General features: G+C 33.0%; 1 protein-coding gene across 4 annotated transcripts in view; it reads left to right on the forward strand.

Moving 5' to 3' along the window:
* NLGN1 (neuroligin 1) overlaps positions 1–27,595 on the forward strand; it is a gene marked incomplete at both ends in the record, with an annotated part of 680,233 nt that overhangs the window by 247,249 nt on the left and 405,389 nt on the right. The gene's annotated exons all lie outside the window — the stretch shown is intronic.

The following is a 27,595-nucleotide window of genomic DNA, read 5'->3' on the forward strand; positions in this document are numbered from 1 at the left end:
ATGATAAGACAATATAACAATTTACCTCTATGATCAATGTACCAAGCCTTCTATAATTTAAAGTGTTAATGGTGGCCAGGTTGCACATGGGTATCATAGTCTTCAACATCACTGCTATCCTTTTAAATAACCATTTAATTTCAGGTTTCCCCATCACATTAGTTATTTTTTGATGACAGAATGGCACTGTGAAATCTTCCCTCTCCATAGATCTGCTTTACCAAGTCTCATTTTCTCTCTAAGAGCAAGAAGCAAAGAAGCTATTTCTGAATCTTCTGACAACAGCATTCCAAGTTACTCAGCTGTGTATCAGGACCACGCGGGATTCCTTTTGGGGTATTTTGTCAAATGTACAGCTTCCTTTTTTAGTGTGGATAGATGCAAAAGCCACTTTCTGAATGTTGTAGAAACCTCATCTCTAAGGAGTGTCATTGGTACAATATTCAAGCCTTGCAGTAGTCATAATATCACTAATACAATAGCAATAGCTCTTTTACTTTGCATTAACTATGGACCTGTGAACTTTGCTAAGGTTATCTTATTTAATCTTTAAAATAACTGTGGTACAAGTGGTATTACTTCTACTTTGCAACTAGGTATAACAGAGCTCTGAAGAAATTTAATATCTATCAGCAAGTCACAAATTTAAAAACATAGTTGAACCAGGAATATAAAGCAGATCTCCCTCAGGTAAAAACTATCTGACTTCAGAGTTTCATATTTACTAGCTACATTTGTCTGAGGTTGGAAAACATATATATATTTCTTTCATCAGTAACTTCCTTCCTAACCAGAAGCTACTGTTCTGAAAGAACAATAGTCATAATACATGTGGCACTTGTGACAGTTTGGTCCAAGCTAGAACTCAAAACTGAATCTGGGAAAACTAAGACTGATGATTCTTCCTGGGAGTCATTTGCATAAATTCACATGCATGGTGACTATTGGTTAGGGAGTCTAAAGAAAATCTGAGTTGTTTTTTACAGAAAGGTTTAAGAAGTAGTAAATGACTAGAGAATGTGATGAATGGGATGGGATCCAAATTATCATCTTAAACCCAGAAGTGGATGCTACCATTCTATAACAGGTTTTGTGAGACTCATTATAGGACTAAACATTTCAGTTCAGATTAACAGGGAAGTACAAATTGAAGGGATAGATTCACCGTTCGTTCTTCCATTCAGAATCAAACAGTGCCTGGACTCCTGGAACACTGGGCATTTCAGATGCTGGAAAGCACCTTTAACATTTTCAGTGGCCATTAGCTTAACATGACTGGCAGGGCAGGGGAGAGGGATGAAGATTTCTCATGTTGTTTATATTCTTACTTAGGACTCTTGTGCACAAGAAGAATTTCACCTAGAAATTTGAAGGAATTGCTGACAAAGACTTTGTTTTAGTCACATTTTGCACCTCTGCAACTAAAAGATCTGACTAAAAAAAATTTAGGGGAGGAAACATTTATTTAGGGGCTCACAGTTTCAGAGGTCTCAATCCATAGATAGCAGACTCCATTGTTCAGGGCTGAAGGAGAGGATGAATATCATGAAGGAAGAATTTGGTGGGGGAAAGCAACTCACATGATGATCAGAAAGCAGAGAGATCTCCACCTTGTCAGACACAAATATATACCCAAAGCCACGCCCCAAACACCTTACCTCCTCCAGCCATACCCTACCTGCCTTCAATTACAACTCAGTTAATCCCATCCTGTGATTAATTCACTGAATGGGTTAAGGCGCTCACAACCCAATCATTTTCCCCCTTTGAACCCTCATGCATTGTCTCACAGGTGGGTTTTTGGGGGACACCTCACATCGGAACCATAGCAGACTTTGAATTTGGTGGGACCTAGGGTAGCTTGTCCTTATGTCAAGCTGATGGAAGGAAGCTAAGAGCTCATTATTTGGGCACAGATGTTATGCTATTCTGATTACCTGACATCTGACTTGAAACTCTTACTTTTGTGATAAATCTTAATTCTAGACTACTTCATGTTTCCTTTATGTCCTGAACATCTCCCACTTCATGCTTTGTACACAGTGTTGTCAACCTAAAACTCACTCTCATGTCTACCTTTGAGATTTTATCTTTCCTTTATCAAAACTCAAGTCAGCTTCCAATTTTCATTGTGTTTCTGTATCTTCCATTTCTGTTTCTTATGTAGTGAGCACAAAATAAACACTTTTGAATTGGCAGTAACAATATTGAGCAAGCTTTAATGCTTGCTCTGTAAGTACAACACACACACACACACACACACACAAACACACAATTGTGTTTCCACCTTCTTAAAAGGAAAAAAGGAGTTAAAGACTGTGGATGCTGAAATAGATTCCATTTATAGGCTATATTGAGTATATTAAGGATATTGCCATTTATTTACTTTACTAAAATTACAGAATACATTTATTCTATATGCCAAGCATTTATTTTATTTATTTATTTTTTATTTTTATTTTTTTTAAAGAGAGAGTGAGAGAGGAGAGAGAGAGAGAGACAGACAGAGAATTTTTAATATTTATTTATTTATTTTTTTTAGTTCTCGGCGGACACAACATCTTTGTTTGTATGTGGTGCTGAGGATCTAACCCGGGCCGCACGCATGCCAGGCGAGCGCGCTACCGCTTGAGCCACATCCCCAGCCCAAAGCATTTTTTTTAATTACTAAATTATCCAAGACCAAGAGCTGATACCTAGAATAAAATGAAAAAAAAAATCTGTTTAAATCTTAGTACTATCCTATGTAAAAACATTTGTTTGTTAAGCGCGCACACACGCTCATCTATATTCAACTTTGTTATTTCAAATGCCCTCATTTTGCCATTACTTCTTTGTTAGCATCTTCACATGCACAGTGAGTCTGGAAAGAGGTTTCTAGCCTCTTCTTTTACATTTTGAATTCTCAGAGGGCAATATTTTGCTGGATTTTAAAAGATGCATGAGTGAAGAAAAATGAGCTCTGTCAGATTTCTCTGCCTTGGACTGGGTCATATATTTTTCCTACATCCATACATCAGACAAAACAGAAGGGTAGGATGATTTGTCATTTCCTGCTCTGGGATGTTTAATTTCAGACACCTTTTTCAAGGTCTGAAAAAACAGTTATCTTCTGTTTTAGAATTATAACCTAGTAATCAAGCCTATGTAGGGCCTGGGTAAAATACTAAAATTTGATTTATTTTGGGAAGCACTGCCATTTAGATAGGCTTCAGATTTCTGAACTCTCTTTTTAGTGCAGTTGTCGATTAAAATGGGTCACAATTTCTACCATTGACTATCCCATTGTAAACATACAACTTTAACATCAAAAGAAATCTGTATGGAGGGTTCCCAAGATAATTCATAACTCACACATTGTTTGGTTTCATCTCATTTGGAAGGTCAGTTTTAAAAGTACTGAGACCAGATGAAATTTTTATTTGATATCCCTTACTCATCATTAGTTCTAAATTGCATGGGTAGTTCACGTAGGTAGCTCTGTATTTTTCATTATTACGACATCCCTGCACAATACTTATCCTACGTCTGAAAATGATCTTCAAATCATTTATTCATGTCTTCAAAATCATAGAAACCACACCAGTAATGTCAGTGGTTAATTGAAATGATAGATCATGTCTTAGTTTGAAAATGTCTGTACAGTTTTTATCTAAAATAAAACTTTATGGGGTTTTGGACTGAAAAAAATCAATATAAATTAATTACACTTTTCTCCTGATTAAAATACATATATTGAATACTCTACTTCAATATGGTTTGGTTTCACTGTTGTTGTTGTTGTTCTTCTTCTTCTTTTTTTTTTTGCCTTACTTTGAATAGAAATAAAAAAAAAATAGTTTTAAATTCTTTGGGGAAAGAAAAATCAAAAGGTAAGAAAGACAGAAAAGAAAGGAAGATTCTCCAGTTTAGAAAATTTAGTATTTTTGTTCAGGCTCACAGTAAAATAATGAAGTATTTCAAGCATTTTCCTAATAATCAATGCTATGAAAATTATGTCATAGTCTCAAAAAGCTTATAACCTAGTCAGAATTTTTAAAAAATTACTGTCTTCCTGTTTGCATTCTGAAAAATTTGCATTTGTGCCTTTGTGGGTTTTTTCTCTGTCTCAGGCAAAAGTGTGTGATGTGTTTTGTCAGTATTTGTTTCAGAAGCAGGTGACACCAAGTGTATTCAGCAAGCTGCCCAGCCTGTAGGATTTTAGAAGAATGTTTTTAATGGTCATTATTTCCCTAAAGGGATATTTTGATAATACTGTGTGAATACATTGATATAGTAAATAAAATCAGTTAATTAAAACACACAGATATTTAATTTACCTACTTGGAAAACTGAATTTTTCACTTTCAGTCTCAGTTTTCGCATTTGTATAGAAAAGGAGTTAACAGGATATTTAGGTGTAGTTGCTACTTTTACAAATTCAAAATTCTTGTTTAAGAATTTCTATAAATTTTAAAAACTACACATGGTCTATTTTACCTAAATTTTAAAATTTGTGTAAAAATTTTTCATAGTATTCTTATATTTTAAATCCCTTAAATCATTCCTATTCCTTTTTTATTACAGATTAAAAAAAAAACAATTTGTGTCTTGTTTCTTATTTTCTTGATAATGGTGTCAAAAATTCACTTATTTTATAAAACTCACCAAAAATCAGCTTAATATTATTAATCCTATTTTATTTTTTAATAGTCATCCTATTTTTATTTTTCTTCCTCCTTATTAAGATTAATTGGTTATATTTTAGTTTTCTTCTACAGCCCTTGTTGTTTTAATTTCTATTTTTTAATTAAACATTTAATATTATCCCTCTTCCCAAAAATGCTGTTTGATAAGTGTCCTGAACATTCTTATATGTAGTGTTTAATTACTGCTCAGTTCTAGATATTTAGAAATTTCCATATAAGATCTTCTTTGACCTATATATTACTTAAAATTGTGTTTTGGGGTTCCAAATTTCTGAAAATTTTGGGCTACTTTTAAAATTCTTATATTGATTTTTCTAATTGTAGTCCATAGGCTATTGATTATTTCATATTTGTTAAATTTTCCTTTAGTGACCCATTGTATTTATTAAATGATTACCTATTTTATTCTAGGGAGTAAAAAATACTTTCTAAAATTAATACAGAAATATATAGATGTAAATAATATAATAGAAAAAATGAGTGTGATCAGAAGATTAGATAAAATATATTTAATAGAACAAAGAAACCACCATTACGAACAATGAACAATGCAATCAGGTTGATTTATTAAAGAATTCAAAAGGCAGGGGAATCTGGGCTCAATCCTGTATTCTCTCATAGAGAACTGCTCTCTTGAGGAATGAAATATGAATAATTTTAGTTCATTATAACCTTGATTTTAAAGCATAGTATCTGACTCTATTAGCCTATCTGCTACCTCTATATAAAAACATTTGGTAGTAGGTTGCCTGTTGACATGACTTGTTTTGTGTTTACCTCAGTCAGAGAGAACATTCAAAGAATAGTCCTGTGGGATACATGCTAATAAGACCATCAGAAAAATCCATGGCACATGTCTATACTAATCAACATAAACATAAATCAACATCCAAGGAGTATCAGACATTTTGAATGAACAAATTTTTTATAATATAGGTTTATATTTTCTTCTCAATCATAGTACATGATCAATACTCTAAATTCTGTTTATCCATTTTAGGTTTTCTAAATTAGCTTAATATAAAATCAGAGAATACATTTATCTCAAAATTTAAACTCATGCTTTAAAATTTGACAACATAAAAACAGCAATAATTACAAAGCATAGACTAACTAAAATTGGATGGTGAAAAAGAGATGAGAGTTTGAAAGAAAGCCAGGTGTGTAATTTCCCCTTGTCTTTCAATATATTATTTTAGTAAAATCAAGAAAAGTGTATGAAAGTATAATACTTAAAGTCCTTATGTCAACAATTAGAAATTAAAAAACATGGTGGAAAAACTCAAGAGATAACTGAATCTAGATTTGGAGATGGAGGAAGAATGTTTACTCTCCAAAATTCTTCACTGTTCATACTGGTAAGCTAATAGATGGTATGAGGAGATAGCAGTTGCAGTAACTGGAATATATGTGGATACATACTTTGAATTATAGTGATGATCACAGTTAATAAATAATAATGATGATGAAAATGGTTACTAACAGAGCTAGTACAAGTAGAAAATTTTGAAGATGTTGGATTGGGATATGTATGTGTTTTTCTGAACTTGTAAGTTTGCATACTTATCTATGTGGTTGAAAATATTTCATCATGGGCTTAATTTACAATAATTCAAAAGCTGTTCTATAATCTGGCAAAGGAGTATGGTTCAGATAATTAACTACATGTATATGTATTGATATGCAAATATACTATAACACATAGTAAAATAGAAGCTACATATGTGTGTGTGTGTGTATGTGTGTGTGTATGTGTGTAAAATTTTATCTATTATATATTCCAGGTCTGTACAAACACTAAGTGTGCATATGTCTGTATTAATTCAATACATGGAAAATATACAAAAAGACACACCAAACTAATAACTAAATACTACTTAGTGATTTATTTTGTTTTCATTCAAATTGTTTATATAAATTTTTCACTACTACTAGAATAATTATATAATAAAATTTTAATAGTAAAAAACTTATAATCCTAGATCACTTAGATGGCATGATATTGAATTTGATCTATTTACTCTGAATTACTATTGTTCAAGTGGTCCACTCTGTGGGTGCAGGAATTCTTTCTGTCTTGCTGTCTAATTGTTATATCCAGTACGGGATAGCCTTTACCCTTTACATGCATAAAAGTCATTCATATTTCTTGGTGAATTAATGAATGTAAGTAAACTGCTTAAAATACAATAGGCATGCTATGGATTAAAGCTATTGTTTTGTTAAATATTCTACATGAACCAGAAATAATGAATAACTTTCAATAAATAAATAGAAATTAATTCACCGACAGCAATGTGAGTGATAGCTAATAGATAATTTACTTTCTTATATTATTTTCCTACCTGTAGTTTTAAAATCACTTATAAATATTCCGTTTTTTTAAATTAAACTACTATTTTTAAAAAAGTTGACTCCAGATTGTTTTGACTTAAGATTAAAAGATGATCCTCATCTGTGACTCTTATATTTTCTCCAGGACATGTACTTGCTTTACTTTGTGGTTCATAGTTAAGCCATTTTCTCCAAAATGGGTAATAAATTTTCTAAAGCATCTTCATTATCATCCTTTGTATCAATAAAATAGCAACAGAAATCTGTGCTTACATTTAGATCGCAGAATTCTAATAAGCAGAGCAATAATTTTTTCTTAAAAAAAGTCTAATCTACATTAGATTCTTAAGTTGGTTCCCTGTCCTGATGTGGGTCAAGCAAATCAATCATGATACTAGTAGGATTGGCATTTGACAAAATGATGGCGACCATGGTAAAGAAGCCTGGAAGGTGAGGTCTGGAAGTTTTCAGGCAAAAGAGAGCTTGGACAGCTCACAATGGCCTTCATTTCCTGTTCATCAAGAGGAAGGAATCCTCCTTTAGAGATACAAAGTATGATTTGACAAAGCAGCTTCCGATACTTAGATGATTGGTGATGAGAGGTAAATTGGAAGAATAATGATGTGTTTCAGACAGAACATATGTGATCAAAAAGTAAAAATTTAAACATTTTTGCTTTTATTATAAATAAAGTTGCCAACCAAATAATAGAGGTTGAATGGCTTATTTAAATGCAAGAATTCAGAGTTGTGTTCATGAAATATGATAATAAACCCTTAGTTTTATAAGCATAATATGACAGGAAAAATAACCTCTTGTCTCCATTTTAGAAATGAAATATAAGTAACATATTATAAATTTGTCCTGGTTCATGAATGTGACAGCTAATGGATGTACATATTGGCAATTTGCTTAGTAGATTATCATTTACTGTCACATTTTTAATTAGAATCTGATCTTCCATTGTCTTTAATCTATTTACATCGGGGATGACAAATTTTTTCCCTTAAGCAAAATCTTTATTTATCATAGGCAATTTTTACCAAAACTATTACATGAAGCAGGAATTCATAATTTGAATCATTTAACTTTTGAATTTTCAGAGTACTTGACATATTAAAAAAATAAGGTTTTTTTTTTTGCATTTTAAGTGTCAAATCTTTGCACATTTGCCTTCCCCAAAACACTCTTATTGTGTCTACTTACATTAATATATAACTATTTTGTCATTAATTTTATTGTCATGCTGTGAAACACTGATATAGATTTGGGTTCTGCTTATATATGCAACTGAAACCCACATGCAGGGTGTAAACATTTCTAATCAGCCCTGATGGTAGGAGTCACCTCACCCTGGCATGTACATCTCTTTACTCATGATGAAACTGCTAAAGCACATAGCTCTAATTTATAGAGGAACTCTCAAAATTTGGGTTGAGAGGGCATGAAAATAGAAGAGAATAAGTTTGAGAGGCCATTTTGAGAGGAAAAAAACATCATTTTGATTGTATATGTGATAGCTTTCCATAAGCTTCTGCTGGGAATATAACAGAAAGTATATGTGGATCATATTTAATAAAACTTTATTTAAATTATTTCTGATTAGACTTTCAAATGAATGGTGTGGTGAATTGATACTAATTTTAAGGCAAGGTTGTGGGGCCAGCTGTGTATTTGTCAAAAATGAATGTTACGCCATATTAGATGACATCTTCAGTTTTAGTTTAGAGATTTGGTGAGAAGTAAATATCATCTCACTGTGTTAAAACTTCATGTTTACTCTTATGTTTATTTCCATTAAAAACAAAACTCTATAATTTTGAAGTCAATTTCAGCTCTTTAATCTCCCAATTCTCAACAGAATGGTGCATTCTGTATTCAAGTAGGTATGATCATTTCTGTGCCTTTAAGGACAGAACTTCCTCACCTTCAAAATGTCACATCACAGGACATTGTACTTAGTTTTTATGTCTAGGTAATAACAGCCAAAATGTGTTGGGTACAATTATGCGCCAAGAACAATTTTAAGTGCTCTATATACCCTAAATAATTTATTCCTCGGTACATAGCAATACTATGTATTTAGCATAACAGTATTACTATATTTAAAATATTAAAGATACAAACATTCAGTAGAGAAGGATGAAGAAATTTGATCAAGGAAACCCAGCTGGGAAGTTGGGGTTTATATCCATGTGGCTTACCCCAAAGACTTTTGCACAAATCTTCATGACAGAGCTTTGATATTTAAAAATGCAGATACTCCTTGGAAGGGTTACTCTAAATGTGGTTATTAGACATTATTCTGCTTCAAAATGAATGACATGAAAGAAGGCTTTGACGGATATAAACTTGACACTGGAAGAGAAAATGCTCTTTGGGGAAAATATATGGCAAACAACTGAGAAAGAAAAGATGCTTACTTCACAATTTTCCCTGAAAAGGACATGTAAGAGCTGTCTTCTGTTGTTAGGCAGACGGGTCCAGAGTCTGAGAAGAAGGGTCAGCAGGTTCCCTCTTTAAGGGACTCTAATTCAGAAGAAGTAGGCCTGCACAGTTGCCAGAACCCCCTCAAAAGAAACTAAAATACCTGTGACCACATCTGCTTCTTTGCCTTGCCTGGTACCTGTTCTTTCTTAAGATTATTCTTGTAGTTTGGGAGTATGTAGTTGCAAAAATATCTTTGTAGAATGCCTCACAAGCAGGTAATAAGGACAGCTCATTACCTTGAGAATTTCTCATTGTTGGGGGCAGGCATTTGAAAGCAGGAGTGACAGTAATGAGATAGCTAGTGAGTCCTTTCCATATCATTTACCTGAGAGGAACTAGTGCATTTTCTCTGTGAATGAATGAATGAATGAATGAATGAATTAAAGAAATAAAGAATAACAATGTTTGTTGAAAAATTGACCATGTGTCTGCTATAATCTATTTCAAGTAAAACTATTTTAGAAATTCAATTTTTGACAATTGACTTATATACAGTTGATTTTATATCCTCAAATAAGTTTTGATCAATATCAAATTTGAAACCTCAGCAGCATTCCAACGATTTGTTGGTTTTAGACAAAAAAGGAATCTCAAGGAAGATGTGATGTCTATCACATACCACCAATGAAGAGACTACATTTTCAACAAAGCATGTTTCCTGGTTTAAGAATATATCCTTTGGGTTGGCAGTGGGAATTTATATGGTGGTAGTGTTTTGGGGATGGTCATCCTCCCATAGTTAAACATAATAATATTTAAATTATTCCATAAAGATTATGATATTTCTAATGTATTTATGTGGAGAGAAGAGTAAAAAATAAAATACAGATAGAAATTAAAATATGAAACTGTTCAGAACATTAAGTTTCAGTCTGTAAATTTTAAACATTTATGGCTTAAAATCAGCCATAAATGACACAGTGCTACCTTCCAAAAGCACAATCAATGTGTCTGCATGTTTTAGTCCTCTTTTTCACTCCTGTGATCGAAAGACCTGACAAGAACAATTAGAGGAGAAACAGCTTATTATGGGGGCTCACAGTTTCAAAGGTTTCATTCTGTAGATAAGCCATCTCCATTCCTGAGGCCTCCAGATGAGGCAGAACATCATGGCAAAATTGTGTGGCAGACAGAAACAGGTCAGGACATGGCCACCAAGAAGCAGATGGAGCTCTCCTGACCATAATGCAATATAAACCCCAAAGACCAGCCATCCCCCAATGATGCAAATCCTCCAACCACACCCTGCCTTCCTTCAGTTACCACTCAGTTAATCCCCATCAGGGGTCTTATTCACTGATTGGGTTAATCTCATAACCCAGTCATTTCACTGCTAAACTTTCTTGCATCATCTTACACATGAGCTTCTGGGGAAAACGTATCTAAATCATAACACCACACTACTAGGAAGATCTAATATTAGGGATCATTTTCCTGATCAATTAGGCATTCCTAAGACTGATTTATGTTTTATTTTTTTCAGTGCTGGGGATTAAACCCAGGGCCTTGCCAAGCAATCTACCAATAAATTATTTCTCCGGTTCAAAACAGATTTCTAGAAATACTGTCTAAATTTAAAATGCAAAGTTCTCCTAACCAAAATTTGCAGAGATGACATCAAACTCTAGTACAGTAATCAGTCAATTGTCTCTCCTAAATTTAGTTTCAACCTGGCAATTAATACATTCCCTATATTAATCAGAAAGTAGGGAAAGTCATAGTCCAGAGTTTGATTTCATATGTCTAGTAAACTAGCTATATTAGAGGAAGCAAAGTGTGCATTTTTCTGTCTTTGGTAACTTAGACTTCTTTGTACAAGGTTACTATACAGGGTTAACAGCACTGCCATTTTGTGTCACTTATTAGATGGTTCTAACTTGCCTATTTTTAATAGGTAATTTGAGTTTCATGGTAATTTACTTTATGAATAATTCTTCTTCAAATCTAAATACTAAGAATATTTTTCCCAAAAGTTAATTAAAATATATCAGTTTTTAACAAAAAATATAACCAGGCTACATTCTCTAATTTTATAGCTTGTAAGTTAAAATATTAGCTAATATTAATTACTACACAATTTTGATAACCAATAAACATTAAACAAAGGTGGTTTGTAATTAATATGTGATGGTGGAAGGAAGCACACTTCGATTACTTTTTCAGTTATAATTACATAGGTACATTTGACTCCTAGAAAAATCGCCTGAAGAGACAAAAAGATATGTGATGTGATAGATTGAGAAGTTTCAAATTTATTTACTAAGAATAAATATATAAATATATATTTTTTTCGAAAGTGAGGAAGGGTACTGATTCCTTTGTTGGTGTGAGGAGTTGAACTAGTTTTAGCTACACCAACTTGAGCCCCGGAGAATGTTCTCTTGTGACTCATTGCCATTAAAAAAATTACTCATTCTACTAAACCTTAATCCCCACATGGACAAAGTTCCAGATATTCTATATATTTTAGCATTTTAATGTATGTTGCAAACCTGTAACTTGAGGTGGGTGAGGGTACCAGGGATTAAACCCAGAGGCACTTAATCACTGAGCCACATCCCCAGCCCTTTTTAAAATTTTGAGACAGGGTCCTACTAAGTTGCACAGGGCCTTGCTAAGTTACTGAGCCTTGCTTTGAACTTATGATCCTCCTACCTTAGCCTTCATGGTCGCTGGGATTACAGGCATGCACCAGTGGGCCCAGTCAAGCCTGTAACTTTCTAATATTTCCCTCTTATGTTAGCAAATAGTATCTGATTCTTGTCTATGTTTTTCTGTTCACATCAGTGATTGGTATATAGTAGAAGTGCAATAGTTGGGAAGTTCTGTGCTTTCCAGCACTTAGTGAATCCTCTTGACCAAATACTGGGTAGAGGAGATTTAAATTAAGTGAGTGAGAACAGAGACTAGAGAAGATGTATATAAGAATTTATGGGGAGTAAGTAACCAAGAAGCTAAGGAAAGATATTGAAAACAGTAATATCTTATTTTATCTATATATGCTTAGTTAACAATTATGTCAATATTAATATAATTGGGAAGCTAAAAAATACTGGTTTTTAACTATCCAGAGATATATATGGCATAACATAGAGTTTATGTGGATTGTTGTTTTCAAAAATTAGAATTCAATAAATCACAAAGTACAGTTACACTAACCAGTGTTCACTCATTAGTGAATAAAGAGGCACACCAATATCTTCTGTCCCTTATAATCACAGTTTCCACTCCTTTGGTGAGATTAAAATCTAGTTATGGTGAAAGGAGGTATTCAACCAGAAATCTGGCAAAATCTAGTTGCTTAAAAATTCTTCATAAAGGAAATCCAGACTAATGGCTCTCAAGCCTCACTAGGCATAGTGGTATGGTAAAATGTGGACTTACTAGGGCCCTATCACCAACAACCTGATTAACTGGATCTGGGAAGATGCACATTTGCCTTTCAACAAGCCCCTCAAATGGTCTAAGGCTGGTGTTTCAGGTCTCTAGGTGAACCTAAACTGATAATGTTTATATGATGTGTTTGAAAGGAAAGGAAGAGAAAGGGGACAGAGAAAGTAAGAAAAAGAGAAAGGAGAAAGGGTGAGGAGGAGGGTGGGGAGAAAGAGAAAGAGAGAAGGGTGGGGGAGAGAGAGAGAGGAGATAGCAATGGCAGAAAGAAAAAAGAAACCTTGGAAGCATTCAGAGTGAGACTGAAAGGCAAAAACTATCAGTAGATTCTTAAAGAGCATAAGACTCTGTCTCTTCTCAACTTAAATGCCATTTTTCATATTTTGAATATATTTTTACTGAGTGCTATTTGAAACTTTTAAGGAACATAGCAATAGATCAGAGAAAGTTAATTCCAACTGCAGAGGATATTATTCAGCTATGCCATTATATTTTTTTAAGTGTGGGTAAATAGTGAATAGCATTAAATCTGAACTTTGTAGTTTAAATGTAGAACCCTGCACTGCTATTGAAACTGTTAATCCAATTTAGAATGAAACAAAAATAATTCCTTTCAATTAGTAATTGCTTATATTTGATAAAAAATAAACTTTTTATTAATATAGAAATCAATAGATGTCTTTATAATTTCTACTTATAAAAATATTAGTAAAAATAACCACAAATATCATGAAGTTTATAAATAATCTTTAGTGTAATCATTTATGTAAGTAGGCTTAGTAATGGCCTATAGAAAGTTTGTTTGGTTTTGTTACCACATGTAAATAAATTACTATCCTTTATTATGAGGGAAAATGCATTTTTAAAGTTCTCTTAAAATGAATGCCCCAAATCTACTCTTAAGCAGACACCTTTTCTATTTTTTTAAAATATAAAATAGATAAATTGGTCTGGGTTGGGGATATGGCTCAAGTGATAGCACGCTTGCCTGACATGTGTGAGGCACTAGGTTTGATCCTCAGTACCATATAAAAATAAAAAAGATATTATGTCCACCTAAAAAAAACTAAAAAAATAAATATTTTTTAAAAATTGTCTATAGAAAGCTACATCTGCTGCTGGTCAGTAACCTAACCTAACCACATCAATGGAAATGTAGGTTCTTGGATTTTGGAGAAAGAAAGCCACAAAGGTAATAGAAACCTTATAGAATAAAAGGGAGTGTGTCCTTCCACTTCTACCTCTCTTTTTCTTACTAGATTTTATATATATATATACATAGTCATACATACACTTATGCATACATACATACACACACACATCAAAGAAATGAGGCTCTAATTCATTGTCTTTGGTGCTTTGTTGCTGTTTGCATTGGATGTTCAATAGAGGACAAATTATAATTTCAGACTGTATCAAGAATTCCAGCAGGCAGAAGCATCTGATTCAGATAAATTGAGCACACATTTGAAAGAAAGTCTTTTATTCTAGACACGGCTGACTTCATTGCTAGCTGTGATGTGCAGCAATAGATCTAGAGGCTGCAAGAGAAGAAATGCTGACCAGTACAAATGCATTTCCGTGTGTGAAGTCTGCTGGATTATCAGAAAGTATATGCAAAGAAGATCTCCTGGGGTTTAGGAGAAGTTCTTGGTCTGGTATTAAATAACCTTACTACTTAATATAACTTTTACCATTTATTTGTTAAGACCTGTTATTAAGTTGCACAACAATTTGGGGCCATTAATTTTTGTTATTTTAAATCCTAGTTTTAAAATAAATTAATTTGTGTGTATTTGATCCTGTTTTCAAAACCAAAACCCATAAATTTTGTGAAATTTAAGACTGCATTTTTACAAAAACCTAATAACATGCATGTTCCCTAGCTGGTGTTTAATAACTATTTGTTGAAGAAACAGATACTTGCTTAGTTGGGACAGCTTGGGGAATTTAAAAACAAGTAGATCATAAATTTATCATTAAATTTAACTTAGAGCTTTGTAATAGTTCCAGGGGGAAAAAAAAAAGAAGAAAGAAAGAAAGAAAAAATAGAGTTGTTTACATTTTGTTTTGATTGTCCACCAAGAGGAGTAACCAGGATTAGAGATTTTTCTGGTTCGGAATTTAAGAAGGCATCAAGCCGAATATAATTGAAAGCACAGGTTTTTCAAAAGGGACAAAAACAATCTCCTTGTCTCTTGTATTAACCCTCAGTGATGAGTAAGATTGTGCAAATAAATGTTTACTCTGTGAGAATTTTCCATGAAGGAGCCACCAGAGGCAGAAAGATCTTCTGGATCTTTGTTTCCCTAGGACTCAGCAAAATGTCCAGCAAACAAGAGGATCTTGTTTTGAAATGTCCTTGAATTGAAATGTCTCAGATTCAATTAAAACCAAGTTGGGGATAGATCACTGGTTTTAGCCCTCTGGAGTATAGCTCGACTAGTAGCTAAATATGATCCCAGAAACCTAGAAATAGTTCTTAAGATCCCGAAATAGAACCATGCCTGGAACAGTTTGAAAATTACAAAAATAAACTCACAACTGGGTTGATTCTGTGAGTTCTTGCTTTTGGTACTCTTCACCTACTGGATGGGTAGATGTAGGTCATAGGAGCTGTCTTGGTGCTTCAGGTAACCAATGAGATATTCAGACATTGTCTTGATTCAGTCAGGACCTTTTAAACATTGTTTAGGATATAAAAATTTAAAAAAAAACACTTGGGTGACATTCAAAAAATATGAAATATTTATTATCCATAGGACCTTTCATTTTCCAACACATTTGGCAGTTAAGTAGAATTCATGAAATATAAATTATTGAACAGAACCTTTGGTTGAGAACTTGAATAAACAAAGTCTGGTTGGAATAAACCAATAAACAAAGACTGATTGGCCATGAGGCAGGAGGTGAGGTAGTGCTACCTGTGATAAAATTTGGTAGAGAATAACAGGACAGTGTACCTCACCTGGCTAAGGGCAATGGAAGTTGCTTCTCTTTGGGGAACTGGAAGTGGGCAGAGTGGACAAGGGAGGCCCCTGGTCTGTGGATGGATTGTTTGAGCTAAATGAGCAAAAGGAACAATTAGATTTGACTGACTGACTGACTGTCTAGCTATTTAGTCTAAATGGAGCATGTGGGCAGTGGGAGGGTCTCTAGTGTCTCCAGTGCAGGGTAGTGATTGAGTGAATGTGATTCAGACTGCGGTGCTCTCAAAACTAAAGCAAAGAAAAAAAAATCTAGAATTACAAATGACTTAACTGCCCTCTTCCTTTATCTCTTCAGGCATTAGGATTATACTTAGCTGATCACTGGACTCATCCAATAATATCTTAACAAAACCAAGATTTTTATTTTTCTCAAGGAAATTTGTTTCTTTGCTATTTTTACTATAGAAAAATCTCTAAACTGGGATGCATGAGTGTGTATGTGGTCTGTACACCCATGCCCTCCAAAGTGCCTTGACCCCCTTAGGCTAAACAGAGGCCCTACTTCATAGGATTCTTTAGAGTGAGGAGTAAGCTTAAGTGGTTTCTGGGCTACCAGAATGATAGCTCCCACCACCACCACCACTGAGGCCCTGCCCCTTGATTCAAGGATTTTCATTTTCAGTTTCTATTTGGCTTATCTAACTGTAAAGTTTTGAAGTGCTTTTTAAAGCTTTTAACCTCAGTAAGTATTTTTCTGCAGAAAAGAATTTTTATTTTTATAATATCTATAGCCTCCTCACTTCCCCTGCTATGATAGCATTGTTTTTTATTGTTTATTTGTTTCTTGGTTTTGGTTTTTGTTTTCCTTTATCACATAAGGGAGACAGAGGGAATGTAGAAAAAGTAGGTGAGAAAGTGAAAGGATCCTAGAGCTTAATGGCATGATGTTATACACACTGTCATTACTATGAAATGTCCCTAGCACCCAAGTCAACAACAGCTGCCATATGAAGGAACACAATCACCACTTGCTAAATGAAGGGATGCATACATTATGGATTTTAAACTATCATGATTTTAAGCTAAGAAGATTATTTTTTACAGTTATTTTGGTCAATATAAAGAAAAACTCTAATTCAAAAGTTTAAATATATACTGTTTAACAGACAAAATTACTTGTAAGCCTAGATTGATTTCTCTTTATATGAAAAAGAAATTATTTAAATTTTTTATTGTATTTCAATGTAATTTTTTATTAATTCTTCTAGGTTTACATATTTTGTAACTATCTTTGGAATAGTCTTTTCCTCAAGTTAGAATGGCCTTGCCATTAAGAAAAACTTGGCCTATTAATTGTCATCACCTGGTTTTGGACATGGTAGTTTCTTCTTTTATCTACACAGCTTGTCTCTATGGATGACAGACTTTGAACAGTGACTATATTGGTTGAATTGTTCCCCTGAATACTTCATCTGTTGAAGTCCTAACCCCCCATACCTCTTATTGTGATGCATTTAGAAATAGAACTTTTAGGGAAGTAATTGAGTTAAAAAGAGGCTATATGAGTGGGTTCTAATCCAATAGAATTGATGTTCTTGAAAGAGTAGATTAGAACACAGAAAACTCATAGAATAAGACTAATAAAATTAGAGCTACAAATGGAAATATTACAACAGACAATTCTGAAATCCAGAAGAACACTAGAAATCACTTTGAAAACTCATATTCCAAAAAATATGGAAGAAGATGTATTTAAGATACAGATGAGATGCTAAAATTAAACCAAGATGAAATAGAAAACAGACAATTAGATTGGACAGTAATAAAATCCCTCAGAACAATAACAAAAGAAAAGCCCAGAACCAGATGGATTCACAGATGTATTTTTCCAAATCTTGGAAAAAGAACTAGCACCAATGTTCTTGAAATTTTTCTATGAAGAAGAAATTCATTCTTCAAAACCAGTATCACTCTGATACCAAAACTAGGTAAGGACACATCAAGGAAAGAAACTCATAATCCAATATCCTTGAAGAATATAGATGCAAATGTCCTTAATAAGATACTTGCAAATAAAATTTAAAAGACAATAAAAACACCTGGGTAACTTGATTCATCCCAGGAATACAAGAATGATTTAACATCTGCAAATCAATAAATGTAATACACCACATAAATAGAAATAAAAGACAAAAATCACATAATCATCTCAGTAAATGCAGAAAAAAAAACTTTCCATCAAATTCAATACAACTCCATGATAAAAACTTCGAAGAAACTAGGGTAAGAAGGAACTTACCTCAACATAATAGAGACTATATATGGCAATCCCAAAGTCAATATCACACTGAATAAATGAAAGTATTTGCTCTAAAATCAGGAAAAAGACAAGGATGTCCACTTTCACCACTCTTATTCAAAATAGTACTTGAAATTTTAGCCAGAGCAATTAGGGAAGAAAAGATAAATAAAAGGGAAACTAATAGGAAAGGAAGAGTTCAAATTATCTGTATTCGAAAATAATATGATCCCATATTTAGAAGACCCTAAAGGCTTCACTAGGACTTACAGATCTAATAATCAAACTCACCAAAGAAGAAATATTCAAATCAACATACCAAAAATCAATAGCTTTTCTATGCACAAGTAATAAACCCAATGAGAAGAAAATCAGGAAAATAATTCCATTCACAATAGCTTTGATGACAATAATAACAATGCCTAGAAATAAATCTAACCAACAAAGCATTGAAAGATCTCTACAGTGAAAATTATAAAACATTGAAGAAGACACTAGAAGATGGAAAGACATCCCATGTTCATGGAGGGGCAGAATTAATATTGCTAAAATGATCAGAGTAAAATGATCTATAGATTAAATTCAATTCCTATATAAATCCCAATGACATTATTTGCAGAACTAGGAAAAAAATCCTTCAATTCATATCAAAGAACAAAACAATCCCCCCAAAACAATCCTGGGGGGTAGGGAGCAATGCTGGAGACATCACAATACCTGATTTCAAATTATATTACTGAGCCATATCACAAAATCCTCATGGTAATAGCATAAAAAACATACATGTAGATTAGTGGAATAGAGTAGAAGACACAGGGAAAGATATACACGGTTACAGTCATCTGATCCTCAACAAAGGTGCTGAAAATATACATTGGAGAAATGACAGCCTCTTTTAACAAATGGTGCTAGCAAAACTGATGCCCATATGTAAAAGAATGGAATTGATCTAACTCCCTCACAAAAATCACTTCAAAATGGAAGAAGACCTAGGTATAAAACTAGAAACTTTGCAACTTCTAGAAGAAAGAAAGGGAAATACTTCAACATATACACATAGACAATGTCTTTCTGAATAAAATCCTATAAACAAAACAAAGAATGAATAAATGGAATAGCATCAAACTTAAAAGTTTCTGTATAGCAAAAGAAACAATTAAAAGAGTGAAGAAAGTATCAACAGAATGGGAGATCTTGGCCAGCTACTCTTCTGACAGAGAATTAATATCCAGAATATATAAAGAACTAAAAAAAAAAAAACCTGACCTCCCAAATAACCCACTCAATAAATGCACAAATGAAGGAAACACTTTTCAAAAGAAGAAGTAGAATTGGCCAATAAATACATGAAAACAAATGTTCAACATCTTTGACCATCAGGGAAATGCAGATTAAAACTACATTGAGATTCCATCTCACTCCAGTCAGAATGGCAATCAGCAAGAATACAAATAATTATAAATACTGTTAAGTAGGGAAAATGCAACTCCTTTTTTTGTGGGGGGACGGGGGAACAACTATTGAACTCAGGGCCATTCAACCACTGAACCACATCCCCAACCAAATTTAGTATTTTTTTAGAGACAGAGTTTCACTGAGTTGCTTAGTGCCTCACCATTGCTGAGGCAGGCTTTGAAGTTGCAATCCTTCTGCCTCAGTCTCAGGAGCCACTGGGATTACAGGTGTGAGTCACTGCACCTAGCAAATTTAACCCTTATACACTGGGTGGATATGTATAAATTTGTATAAACACTATGGAAATTAGTGTGTAGGTTTTTCAAAAAACTAAAAATGGAGCTACCATATGATATAGATATACCACTCTTCAATCTTTATTCAAATGAACTAAAGTCAGAATACTTTAGAAATATATGCATACCCATACTTATTGCAGCTCAGTTCACTATGGCCTAATTATGTCTAGGTGTCCATCAACCAATGAATGGAAAAAGAAAATGTGGCATACATACACAATGGATTTTTTATGCAGCCATAAAGAAGAATGAAATTATGCAATTTGCAGGAAAATGGATGGAACTGGAGAGCATCACGTTGAGCAAAATGAGCCAGACTCAGAAAAACAAGTGTCATAAATTTTGTCTCATATGTGGAAGCTAGAGGGAGAGAAAAAGATAAAAAGGGATGACATGTAAGTAGAAGGCAGAGCACTGGGGAAGAAGAAGCAGATGAGCAGGAAGAAGGAGGGGAGAGAAAGGGGAAGGAAACTGATAAAATTATGCTATTTATGTGATACACAAGTATGTGAAGCCACAATGTAATCCACTGCTCTATAATTAATATACGCCAATAAAAAAGAGGCAATTAAAGTAAAGAGAGGTTTTATGAGTAGGCTCTAATCCAATAGGAATATTGTTCTTATAGGAAGAGGACATTAGGACACAGACAACTCATCGAAGAGGTGCTGATGTGGGGACAAGAAAAGGTAGTTACCTATAAGCCAAGGAGACAAGATTAGAAGAAACCCTACCAGCTGATACTTTAATCCTGGACTTCCCAGTCTCCTGAAATATAAGAAGAAAAAAATTAAAAAATATTACATATATATAAACATATATATATATATATATATATATATATATATATATATATATATATTTTTTTTTTATTATTTTTTGCTTAAGACACCCAGACTATGGTAGTTTGTTGTGGCAGCCATTAAGCATTATTTCAATGACTGTCTTCTGATTTGGGGAATTCAAGAGACTTTTTACCCTCACCCTGAAGGTGAGCATCATTTATCAGAATTCTAAATGTATTTTGTGCTTCAGACCTTTTGGGTTGACTGTTGAATCCTATGTATCTCTTCTCATAATGATGTTTTAAATACATCATAAAAAATACATAAATTACAAAAGAATCAATTTTATGGAAATATAAGTATCAAAATATTTTTACATGTAAGGCTTAAGATTATAAGGTCATACTTATTAACATAGTGACTAATATTATCTAGCAAGTAGGTCTAATGTCAAACTAGTGACAAGCATAAATAATATTTTGGGACATCTATAATGATAGTAATGTAAGGTGAAAATATCTGTGATTTCTATTGATGAAAAGCACAAGTGCTGCTAATACTATTGTTGCTTAATTCATTAATTTTCTGCCTTCAAAATCAAAGGAAATGCACATTTTCAGTGAGAGGTTACTGTGGATTAACATGCAATTTCTCTCCTCACCCAAGTTCACAGAGTGAAGTTAAGAATTCCTTAGAGCAGTAACAATAACATATTTCCTTGTTATGAAATGCTTAGAATTTCAGACCACTAAGTAGGATGTGCATTTTGAGTAATCAGTTTTCACAGGTTATCCCATCTTTTGATCATTCTCCTTCGTGACTGGTTTGTATTTGCAGGACTGTGAGAAGAGGGAGTAATCTGGGATTAAAGATGGAAAAAAAGCTATTCTGAGCCCTAAGACAGTTGCCCTTTAAAACTAATGGAATTTTAGGCGCTCAGGGGAAGGTGTGCACTCTTGGCAATGCAACTAGTCAAGTGTAGTAACTCTAGAAGGTCTTTCGGCTTCTTGGATTTTAAAGGAAAGTGGTATCTAGGCTGTAAAACACATCCCTTTTGTTATTCCTGTAGCAGAACAAAAGAGTTTTCACAATCCTCTTTACCTCCTCTCAGATTTTGCCATCTAGACATGACCATTGCAAAGAACAGCATATAAGGTTTCTGACCACTGTCAGCACAGAAGTTGTGTGTCTATGGGTCAGCCTAGAAATTGATGAAGCCATGGGAATTGTCAGCTCTGCACCTGACAATGATTTCCAGTTTCCTCTCACTGCCCTTCAGAACTGCAGTTGCCAAGCAGAATCTGCATCTGAACGCTCAATTCATAAGATCTGTACTCAAGTCTTGTCCTTGCCATTGGCCACTGAATTTCCCTCACTCTTTAGTCTATTCACTTAGAGTGTAATAGAAATATCTGTTCTGCTTTCTAAAAAGACTTATTTCAAGCATCAGATGTAATAATACATGCAAAAGGCCATTAAATGTAAGTTGTGAAATGCAATGCAAACTTAAGGCAATAATATGACAGTAAAAATAAACATACTGAGCATTGTACTTGGAACTGAAAATTAATGTACCAAGACTTCCTACTTATGCTAAATAGGTTTAAACAAAAAGCCACCACTATTTTTTTAAATGAGAAAGTATTATGATTTTAAACATTTCGTCAATAACATTCCTAATGAAGGCATGCTTTATTATTATTTTTTAAATAGAATTCACAGGATAGAGTCTTTGGGAAGCTTCTTCACTAAAGTTCTAGTAAGAGTTTAATTAAATATTTTATTAAGTCTAATGACAGATATTTATTTTCATAGCAAAACCTCAGATATGACTTAGCAAATTAAATCTAACTATCCAGAAAGAACTTAAGAGATGACTACAAAGAGTTTAGTGTGGATCCGGCTGGGGTAGATAAGAGTTTTAAAAGCTTAACACATACTTTAGAAGCCTCTCAAGAAAAATCCTTGAGAAAATTTAAAACTGAAGCTAGTGATTGATGAATGTGATAGGATTCTAAGTATAGCAACAGTGATAAAGAACTGAAAAAATCAAATTGATTCCCCTGGAAGGTAGGAACATATTAAGAAATGTCAAGTTGGTAGGGGTTCCTAGAGGAAACAAGATGTATAATTTTTGAACAGTAGGTTATGACAGCTGTGGAAGTGGCAATTTTGACAGTGCATTTGTAGTGGTTGTGAGTCAGAACAGGTCAATTAGTTTTAACAAAATGCTTTTACCCCTTGGTACCTTAACCAGTGAATGTTTATATAACCATAGTTTCAAACATTAGGTGTGCTTAATTTTGTTTTAAAAAATTTAGCTGGAATTAATTACTTATAATTAATTCAAACAATGTTCAGGGGTTTGTTTGCTTACATTTATCAAAGTGAAGTAACGCGCCTTGCAGTTCAAAATAGTTAATGAAGAGACAAGAATTTTATAAAAACTAGATGTTTTTAAAGGGATAATATTGGTTTATATTACTATGAGAGAAACATGGAGCATTGTTAAAAATAGTATGATTTTTTTAAAAAAATATTTTTAGTTGTAGATGGACACAATATCTTTATTTCATTTTATTTATTTTTATGTGGTGCTAAGGATAGAACCCAGTGCATCATCCAGGCAAGGCAAGTGCTCCACTACTGACCTACTACTGCAGCCCCAGTAGTGTGATTTTTAATAGTTGTTATATGATTCTGGGACTGGAGCAGAAAAATATATAATAAGTCTGGGGAGTCTCTTGTTGATAGAAAATAAACACATTTTTTAAAGTAGGGTATATCAAAAAGGCATAGGAGCTAACATGAGAGAGTTGTAAGTTGTAAGAACTTAATATACTTAGCAAAATTAAATACATAAAATACATAAATAAATTTTAGGTTATCTCCCATATTAGAAACAATATCTATAAATACATACTGACACAAATACATAAGTGAATGAATATATAAATGGGATGGAAGTGACAACTCTTCCTTACAGAATAATTGCAATATATAAAACAGAAGGAAGGAAATAAGAATCACCATTAAAACACTTTAGTCAAGATCTACTGATGGGTGCTAAAATTGGTGAGTAAAATTATAAATACACAGAAGACATTTGCATAGACTCAAAGTATCCCCTCCACAACTGCATAATTACAGAGAGTCAAATAAACAGTGTAGAATCCTGTCACACATTACATTTGACTAAGCCATTAAGTTGGATGTATCAGTAATACCTATTGATAACAATGTATTCCCTTATATGGTGCCCTGAGAAGGACACATTATTCCTCTGGTTTCCTTCTCAGTAATAAGTAAAATCAATCAAATCATGAGAAAGCATTAGACGGAGTCAAAGTGCGGACAGACTATGAAATAACTATTGCTATTCCAAAATTACAAGATCATAGCTGTGATTGGTGGTACATGCCTATAATACCAGGAAGCTGAGGCAGGAGGATTGCAAATTTCAGGCCAGCTTCTCTAATTTAGCAAGATCTTGCCTTAAAATGAAAAAATAAAAAGGCCTGAGAATGTAGCTCAGTAGTAGTATACTACTTTCAATATTCAGAACTGAAAAAAAAAAAAGTTACTTGGTCGTAAAAGACAAGGGAAGATTCAGAAACTCTTAGAGATTGAAGGAGTCTAAGGATATCTGGTAACTAAATGCAAAGCAGCGTCCTGCATTGAATCTTAGAATAAAATATACATGGGGCAGGGGAATCTTCAGAAATTTGAATGAGTTCTACACTTGAGTTGAAGTGTGGTACAAGGCATTGTACAATCAGTGTTGTACAAGGTTAAGTATTATACAAGGTGATGTACAAGGTGTTGTACAAGCAGTGTTGTACAAGGTTAATTTCTTAGTTTTGATTAATGGCCTGTGGTTATGTAAGTTGATAAAGGTAACCTGGGGAAGAATATTTGAACTCTCCCAATTATTTTTGCAGCACTTCTAAGTCTTAAATTATCTTAACAGAGAAAGGTAAAAAGTAAGAGCTGTTATAATAAAATGTACAAATCTGATTGTAAATTAACAGCTGACATTTAAATAGCAATATGTGCCAGGCACTATTTTAAATGCTTTCCATATATTGTAAATATGTAATATTTACACATAACCTTTACAATGTTTTCTTGTAGTTGCTAAAGCATCACCATTTTATAGAAGGGGAAAAACTGAGGCAAAGAGTGGATAGATTTTTTTCCAAGATCACAATATTTGTTAGATCTGAGACAATAATATGGGATTTTAGCTCTAGAATGAATATTCCTAACCACTGTTTAAAGGTCTCCAGAATAACAGCTTTACCAATAAGGAAAGCAGTTACAACAATGATATACCTTTGCATTAAATACCTTAAGAATTTATTTGGGAGTGTGAAGCATATCTTTTGGGATATCCTGAATGTTCACAAATGTATGTCTTTTCAGAATGTGTTAGATTTTTAAAAAATAATTCTGGATCAAGTGAGTGAGAGTTTAGAATAAAAGATAAGGTGAGGTTACATAGAAGGGATTCTGTATTCTGCATCATTATTTGCTCTATTTTAATATTTTAAAAAGACTTTAATCATAGCACTTTATTAAAATACATGACATGTACTATCATTGTGCAACAGGCTTTTTCATGAAACATTCCATGATGAATATCTTTCCATTACTATAAATACTCATCTGGATCATTTTATTATGAATAACATGTAATTCTATGAATAAATTAGACCAAATAAAAAGGTTTCTGTGTTTGGACAAACTGGGTTTTTTTTCTTAGAAACTGCTATTATGAAGATCTTCATATATGCATTTTTGTGTTATTTTCCATTTATACATTCATGCATCTTTTCATCCTTTATTCATTCACATATATGAATATATGTGAATCTATATGTATATATGAATCTATATGTATATTTATGCAATATACTGTGTGCCATATACTGCTCTAAGAGCTTGGAATCTAGCACAGAACAAAAGAGTCAGCCCTTGCCCTCAAGAGTCTCATTTTCCTCCTTAGGATAAATTCCTGGAAATGGAATTGCAAAGTCATTAGTTACATGGATGGTTACAATGTTTAACTCATCATATTGTTACTCACATAAATTGTGACAATGGTCAGTCCCATCAGAAATGCTTTAGAGAAGGCTGGTGCTGTAGCTCAGTGTAGATCACTCACTTGTCATGTGTGAGCCACTGGGTTTGATCCTCAGCACTACATAAAACTAAATAAATAAAATAAAGGTTTTGTGTCCATCTACAACTAAAAAAAAAATTAAAAAAATGCTTTAGAGAGCCCTGGAGAACTATTCTTCAAAGTTCTTTCTCTCTTTTCTTCAGTCTAAACAATTGTTGTCCATTTACCAAAGTTCATTGAGTCTTCTGCCGTCTACTTTCTGCTGTTAACTTTACCCACTGAAATATTATTTCAGATATTAAATATTTCAGTTCTAAAAACTTCATTTTTACCACAGTTTCTTTTTTTCTCAAATACAAAACTCTGAAGACATATAATATCATTGCATTAACACCAGGCATACTGTCCCTTTACATTCTTGAGCATAGTTGTAACAGGTTTGGAAGATCTTTGTCTGCCAACTTCAGCATCTGGGTCACTTTCAAACCATTTTTTTTTCCTATTCAATATTGACCTTGTTTTCCTATTTTTAAAAATATAGTTCTGATTATATCCTAGACATCATGAATAATACATTGTAGAGACTGTAGATTCTGTTATATTCTACAAACCTATGTGCTGTCCTCTAGAATTTACCTGTTTGGGGCAATTATCTAGTGTCTTCAGAGTTTTGTATTTTCCAGAATTTATAGTTGTCATCTGTGGGGCAGTTACTTCAAAAGGAGCCACTTGGCAATGATGAGAAGCATAATTTTATTTAAATTGATTTTCTTTTTGGAGCTGGCTATTGAACCCAGTGTCTCCTATGTGCCAGGCAAACACTCCACCACTGAGCTTTCATTCCTCAGGAAAATAGATCAACATTTTTAAAAATAACAAATTTAGATAAAGAACTAACAAACCAAATCACAAATGTTTTTAATCAGATGAAGTACAACTAAAGCAACATTTAGCTCTTTGTAAATTGTATGATTGACTATACAATAGAGAATATATAAGAGGCAAATGTAGATATTTTCTAACAATTTTATCAATATTGTCATTTTATCTATTTATTTGTAATTGATAAATTGTATTTATGATATACAACCTATTTTAAAATATGTATGCATTGTGTCATTACTACTTTATGATTCAAATGCCTCTACTATATATATTATTGAATAGTAATTGTTGTTATTGATATTCAAGATCATAGTATTTTCAAAATCTTTCATTAGCTTTCGTTAAAGGAAAAAAAACTTTTTAAATTATATGATATTTAAAGATAAAAACTCTATCAGCAATAATGATGGAGACCAAACACATTGACACTGCCACATAAAAAACTGTTTCAGTGTTTTTACTCTTTTTTTGAATAGTAGTGTCCAATTCTAATGAATTATCTTCCTCTTTGAATATATATTTTACCCTTTGCATTTAGAATAGACAAAACTAAAGATTTCTTGCTGACATTTCTTTTTTAAAAAAAGTTAAATCAAAGGAATCATGAGCAACTAAATCATCTTAGGTATTTCTTGCCCTTTAGAATGTTAATCCCAAACTTTGGTTTACAATGCTTTACTAACTTATATTGTCTTTGGAAGGAGTATTTTGCCCTATAAATGACAGGAATTCTCTTGGAAAGATAAAACTATGAATAGATGTTTAATTTTCTTTTTAAGTAAGGCAGAAAAGTCAGATGGAAGGGATCAACTGCAATTTCCAACTTTATTTCCCAGAGCCCAATTTCCATTTTGGGACATGCTCAAACATCCTGCCTTAGTCTTAAAGTTTTATCTTTATGTGCTTCTTCTAATG

This window comes from Spermophilus citellus (genome assembly GCF_964194105.1).
Source record: "Spermophilus citellus genome assembly, chromosome: 7".
Lineage (NCBI taxonomy): Eukaryota > Metazoa > Chordata > Mammalia > Rodentia > Sciuridae > Spermophilus > Spermophilus citellus.